Source organism: Nothoprocta perdicaria, unplaced genomic scaffold (genome assembly GCF_003342845.1).
Source record: "Nothoprocta perdicaria isolate Ctin4 unplaced genomic scaffold, notPer1 scaffold_1, whole genome shotgun sequence".
In the NCBI taxonomy this organism is placed as follows: Eukaryota; Metazoa; Chordata; class Aves; order Tinamiformes; family Tinamidae; genus Nothoprocta; species Nothoprocta perdicaria.
In genome coordinates, this window is record NW_020454093.1 from 9,083,615 (window position 1) to 9,090,473 (window position 6,859).

The window sequence follows — 6,859 nt, forward strand, 5'->3', positions numbered from 1 at the left end:
AAAAAAAAAAAAAACACATATTGATCCCGGTTTTGTATCCGGGACTATACTCAATTTAAGGTTAAATTCAGATTCAGCTCAAACTACAAACTCTTAGATAATATGAGCATAGCTCATATTCACATATTGTCTATATTAGTACATGGGAGCAACGAACAAATACAAGGAAACAAAAATTTACAGGAAAAGTTGAAATATAAGAAATAAAACCAGAAACATTTTAACTCCTAAGAAATAACCTCACCCATTTAAACACAAGTCTTAAAGCTCATTTTAATATGAAAAATACGTGATGAATTTAAAATTCAGTCATTCAATACTCAGACATTGACTATGTGAATAAGTGTGAGGCCTAAAGTTAAAAAAAATATTTTGGCAGGAATTGAAATGTCTTTGATTTTCATTTGTTCTATGCATAGGATGAAGGATTATTTATGCAACTAACCCGTGCTATCAAATCTAGCTATTTAATCTAGCAAAGAATGAAAATAAAATAAAGAAACATAGTTAATTCTTCACCACTGAACATTTAAGTGACACTTCATGAAAATGCTACAAAATACTTACTGAGTACTAAAGATCCAGGAGGCTCAATACACAACTAGTCTGAACTGGGCAGAAGGTCAAAGCCAAATTTTTGATAAAAAAGACTTAAAACCTTATTAGTACAGATTTGATTCAGAAAGCTTCTGATGCAATGAGAACAATGTTAAGAAATAGAAAAAAATGACCATCTAATTAATAATTAAAAAAACCCAATTCGAATGTATGTGCTTCTCAACTGAGGAATATTTGTACAGACGGATTCCAGAGACAGTGGGACCTCCTCCGTACAAACACAATGCAAATAAAAAGCCCTTAATTCAGAATTTTAATTATCTTTCAGCTACATGTTTGCAATATGAAATATTTTAAGTAACAAAATTAAAAGTAGAGGTTATACAGAAGTACATAGCAAGATCTAGTCATTATCATTTGGAGTAACAGAATATTAATACAAACTATTTATATTTGTCTATGCACAATTATTACCTCTTCTCAGAAAGGAAGGGATGATGAGTTCTCCAATTGCTCCTGGATTTCAGTAGACTCACTGAAATGTAGAGTCTGACTGCAAAAAGAAGGAAAAGGGAGTTGGCTGTATGAAGGAAATCACCATTATTGCTTGTATCAGAGAATATATAAGTTCTAATTATTTGATTTTTAAAGAATGCTGAGCATCTCCGCATTTACCACAACTCACAAGTGATAAATATGCCTGAAAACTGAAAAACAACTTCTTGATTCTTTTCTCAAGAATATTTATATGAAAATTACCACTGACTTCTGTGCTAAGGCTGAAATTCTGCTATAGATAATGTGAATTCATACTTTGAAGCAACACTTAACGTACTTATTTCAAATGACACAAGTTTAAAATCCTCTTAAATTGCTGAAATTTCTCTTTCTAAGGACAACTATTCCTACCTGAAAGTCAATACTTCTGTGACATTAGTAAAAAGCCAAGATCAGAACCCAAGGCTATTCTAGTATAATATACTATTTGAAAGGTTAAAAAGATGAAGTCAATTTTTTAAAAAGAATAGTTTTTCCATTTCAACCATATTGTAATAAAATTATCCTAGCTAGTAAGCTTTTCCTCCCTTCTAAGATCCACCTCCAATAAAAAGACTCAGTGATTTTAAAACAAGAGTTATTTTTAATATAACTATTTTTAATATTTTATTTGCATAAAGCAATATTCTGTTTACATAAGTTACTCAGCTAATAAATTGTGCTTAAAAGCATGCAAGTATTTCCTACTTGCTGACTGAGTGCTGTCTACATATTTATTCTGTTGAAGGGTAAAGTCATGCTATAAAGCTTAAAAAATAGTAAGGCAAATCCTATATATACTCATTTTCTGTTCTGTTCCTCACAGGAAAGTGAAATAAGAGCAAGCACTGATCTAAATTTCAGAGAAAAGGTAAAATAATAATTGTTAAAGAGAAAGAACAACTTCCTCTCTTTTCCCTAAAATATTACTAGCTAATCTGCGAACTCAGAGCACATTGATTTTGTAATAAGGAAACCAAATGGTGAATAATAACAGGAGGATCTGAAACATACCTAAATATGATCAGATCCTAAATTCTAAGGCTGGTTCACTTCACAGTAAAACCTACTTGTTCTCTCCATTTTCTTAATTTAAATTGACATCAAGTTAATACTTTATTTCTCCTTTTTTTAATAACTAGATTCATTAAGAAACTTCTCACATTCAAGAGTACAGTTTTTGAATATTTGGAAGGATATTCTGCATGTTCAAATCACTGTCAATATAAAATTTGCCATGTTTTTTCAAAGTAAATGTTGTTATTACAGAGGTTTCCTTTAGGAAAGTGGCCTGACTTACATGTTATTTCTATATATGCACAGACCTGATGAAAGAATTCCAAGACAAAAAGACTCAGTCTCTTCCCTGATCTTTCCCTACAAAAAAAAAAAAAAAAAAAGACACTAACTACAAGCCAATATTCAAAGGTCTTCTGCATTTTGTGATGGGAACCAAAAAAAGAACTGCTGCCAAGGCTGGTAGTCTGTTTTTGCAGTTCCTTACTTTAATCACCAAGCAGCCTTACAGAAAAAATAAAGTGCATATAAACAAAATAAGATTTATCTACAAATATTTGCAAGAGAGACTAAAATAATTTTCTGACTAGCAGAACGTCTCCTCTGTATTTAAGCCAGGCTGAAATGCCCAGTAAATCTAAAATAGTCTAGAAGGTTAAATTGAAAATAAAACTCTTACTTAGCTACTCTTCTTTCTCTGTTTTTCCCTTCATGGCCAAAAACAGACAGCAGAAATTTCTCCGTGTCTGTTACACAGTGTTGCCATCTTAAATTCTGCAGGAGAAAACAACAACAAGAAAAAGAAACAAAACAGGGTCAAGAACAAATTAAATATTTTGTCAGAGCTCTCTTCCTGGAGGTGTGTTATCTTCTCTTACATGTCTCAAAGAACAGGTTATGTTTTCAGAATTGGGAATTTAGACATAAACTTTAGGATATACCTTTTGGGAATTTTAGCCATCCTTCTTACTGGAGACCTGCCCAACATAGGGGACACTTTTGTAGGGTCACGTTAACATTTTGCTATTCAAAACTATTGGGTGTCAGCTGTTCATCAAACAAGTGAAAAATAACTCCCAATCTGAAAACTCTGAAGCACAAACTCCAGACTATTAAGACGTAATAGTTTCAAATCAGCATCATCTTCCTTCTATTTTCACTTCTACCAGGGATCCCCTATTAAACTTTGGCTGAGTTGGTAAACTCTCCTGTGCCCCAGTTTCCCCACCGGTAGGATATAAATGGTTGTGTATCTTAGCGAACTTCCTGAAAGACAATGATAATATTTTTTACAAACTCACTAAGTTGCTGTAACTTGGCTCAAAAGAGTTGGAGAAAACACCCTCATAACCCAAGCACAGAGCTCCCTGTTTAGGAAACACTCCTGCTTGTTCCTTCCAAAACCACGGTATCCTATTACATTACACTAACTTTGCCAAAAGGCTAACAGCATTACTTTACTAAATAAAAGCAAGTTTCCTGCAAATATTTTTCAAATTATGATGGTTACTTTGATGTGCTTTAAAACACTCTGTGACGCACTGAAAAGCCTGCTGTCATATATGGCGACAGGTATCTGCAGAGGCTATACAACGAAAATTAGCAAGGTGTAACCCTATACTTGCAAGAAACTGGTTTTAGTCATGCTCTGAATTGCTCACGTTTTAACCACACGTACCTCCTTTCATTGGAAACTCCTGCACTCCTCTTTGCCTGGCACTAAGTCACACGGACGATGCACTTGGTCCCCGGCTCTTCCTTGCGCACTGCACTGAGCCGTGGCCGGCAGAAAGGCACTTTTCCAGAGTAATGATGCTCCTAGGGAAAGCTGGGCTTTAATTAAGTGTGCACAGACTTCTCCACCTTTATGCCAGGATCACCGCAGCTCCTCAGATCAGCCCGAGAGACTCCAGCTGGGACACGAGGCTTCCCAGATTCCTGGTGCCGTGCACGGGAGCTGGCAGCGAGCGCAGCCCCGGGCAGTTGGGAGAGGAGGGAAATTGGCCTCTGTAAGAGGCTTTTGATTTGTAACTTTTGATACTTCCATACAAATGGAAAATTTTAAATTCAAAAAACAAACTGTAAGGTTTCTCCTGAATTCAAATTTTTGTGCCACAGACATCTCAGATAACAGCCAGTAATGTCATTACTTACAGGTGCTACATGTGTCCAGACACAGGGGTGAACCTTCCTCTTGCTGAAAATCCACAGGTTGCAGGGGACCTTCACCAAAAACCACCTAATTTTGTTTATTCTTAAAAATATTACTAGCAATAATATGAAAAGTGAATTCGTTAAAACATTTATTCCATACTGTTTAGAGGAAAAAAATAAATTTCCATTTCATCCAAAGATAAGAGACTACTAAAAGGCTCAGGAGGGAGGTTAGAGAAAGTATTTCCTCCTTTTGAAGATTTGGCATGGGAGGCAAGCAAGTCTACCTAAAAAAAGTCTGATTCTTACATCATATGCAAGTTCAGCTGCTACTGTAGAAAGTAGTATTACACAAACAATAAAGCACAGAGATAGATGCATCTCTAAACAGAGAGATAGATGCATCTAGGGGATTTTAAAACTTTATTTGTATATAGCTTGGGAATTAAAAACGTTTTGTATAGCTAGACTTTACTGCAAATCTGGTCCTTTAGAAACCATGGTACCTGGCCTTGGAGCAACGAGCAGCAATAACTGGTGTCACTGGCACCTGTGTGTGGTTCCTCCTTTCTTTGCATCTCTAACCTCTCAAAGAGCATAGATTTTTAGAAGATGGTGATTTCTACATTTTGTCTGCAAAATGACAAACATGCCTGGCATACTCAGTACGTACTCAGTACGATGAATCCTTAATGTGAAGGAGGAAAATAAAAGCTTGTATCACAAGGGATTCTTTTCTCATTTTGTTTTTGTCTCGTCTATAACTCTTCAGCTTCACTTCATTATTGGTTGGTTTTAAATACAAAATAGATTCTTTCCTTTTAATTCACTGTAGATATTTCCTTTTTTTTATGCGTGGATCTGCTAGTAACTTCAATAATAAAACCCAGATGCAAAATTTATCTTCCTCCATTATTTGAGAAAGAATAGATTAGGTAGATTTTGTGTCCCATCCCCTTTCTTTTCAATTCATGAGAAAATACTCATTTAAATACAGAATATCACACATTCTTGCATGCCTCAGCAGCTATGGAAAACTACATTTGCATTGATATACATATTTAGTCTCTGAGTGGGTATAGGAGAGTGTAACTCCCCATAACTCCTCCCTTTGCACTCTTAGTCTCAGTGAAAATCAACCTAAAATAAAACGAGCTGTGATCACACGGAAGGTCATTGTGCTACAGACTTTATGAAAGTCTTTTCAAATCCTCAGAATGCAGATTCTCACCGTCACTTTTATTTTTTTGCCCCCCAAGTTATTTGGCTCTGCAAGGATTTGTAAGCTCTTCTGTAGGGCTACAATTTCCAGGTACAAAATTGAATCACAAGAAAATGCTTGTTCCTATCCCTGGCATAATTTAGAACCAGGTAAATTTTAGAACTTCATATATTTTTTTTCCTTGTCCTCTACAATTGTGAGCGCTGTAATTTTGCAGGAATCCCCGCTGCAGCTCACACACAATGCACCTAATGCCTGAGCTCCAGGACAAACCTGACCTGCTGTAGTAATGCTAGGAGTTTATATTATTTTATCCATGTGAATTAAAACTAATTAAATACTTTTTTGATCTGAATCTAGTTATAGATTAAAAAGTAGCAAATTAACAGCAGACCTCTCTATAAAATTCCTCAAAATACAACTTAGAAAATGATATCGTTAAATGACGGACTACAATATAAGCACTGTTGAGTAAAGTACTCGGGAAGCTGGGAAATAAATCCAAGCACGTATCCAAGTTTGGGGAGCACTTCTGTCGCGTGGAAGAGTATGATGGCTGATGGCTGCTTCCCCGAATCGGGGCCTACCTGCCCACCTACCTGTGGTGACTTTCTAAGCTACCAAGCCGAGCAGATTCATGGATCCACATCCTCATCCCGATCCATGCGCCGCATATCCCCGGGAAGAGGAGACACTGCTCTGGCCCCGCACGGCTGAAGCCTCCGTGGTGCTGGGACATGCCGTCGGTGCTCGGTATATGGGGAGGGAATGAAGCTTCAAGGGGGCTGGGAGGCCTTGCAGGGGTTATAAAGCCATTCGGGAGCAGTCAGGAGGGAAAAAAGACGGCATTAAGTCTTCCTTGATTTTAAGTGTTGAGCACACGTGCTGTATGATTAAACGTGGAGAGAAAGGCCGGTGTTCGGCCAGGCTGCTCCATCTCTCTCCTCTGGAGAGAGGAAAAGGCAGACTGGGGATCAAGGGACGTGTGGCTGGGGCTGCTGGCGCCCACCGCGGCGTTCCCGGCAGCGGGATCCCGCAGACCCCGGGATGCTGTGAGGATCCACCAGGCCCGTAGGGAGGGCGCGACCTCCGTACGCAGCCCGCAGGGGGCCCGTCCCGGGCGGCTGCCGCAGGTACCGAGGGCCTCGCCCCCCCCCAGGGTGTCCCGCGCGGGGACCCGGCTCCGCGGCGGGCAGCGCCGCTCCCGTCCCGCTCTATCCCGCTCCGTCCCGTCCCGTCCCGTCCGGCCCGAGCCCGGCGGCCCCGCGCTGCCCGTGCGCGGCGGGTGCCCCCTCGGGGCGGGGCGGCGGCGCGGACAGGGACTGCGCGGCCGCCTTCCACCGCCCGGCCCGGCCTCGCTGCCCGGCAGCG

General features: G+C 39.3%; 2 long non-coding RNA genes across 2 annotated transcripts; both read right to left on the reverse strand.

Moving 5' to 3' along the window:
• Positions 1–916: 916 nt before the first annotated feature.
• LOC112945607 lies at positions 917–2,855 on the reverse strand. Its single transcript, XR_003249050.1, has 2 exons — positions 2,792–2,855; positions 917–1,111 (listed from the first exon to the last, which is right to left on the reverse strand). It is a non-coding gene; the product is annotated as an uncharacterized LOC112945607 (long non-coding RNA).
• Positions 2,856–3,896: 1,041 nt separating this feature from the next.
• Positions 3,897–6,331, reverse strand: LOC112945763. Its single transcript, XR_003249085.1, has 2 exons — positions 6,088–6,331; positions 3,897–3,930 (listed from the first exon to the last, which is right to left on the reverse strand). It is a non-coding gene; the product is annotated as an uncharacterized LOC112945763 (long non-coding RNA).
• Positions 6,332–6,859: the final 528 nt, after the last annotated feature.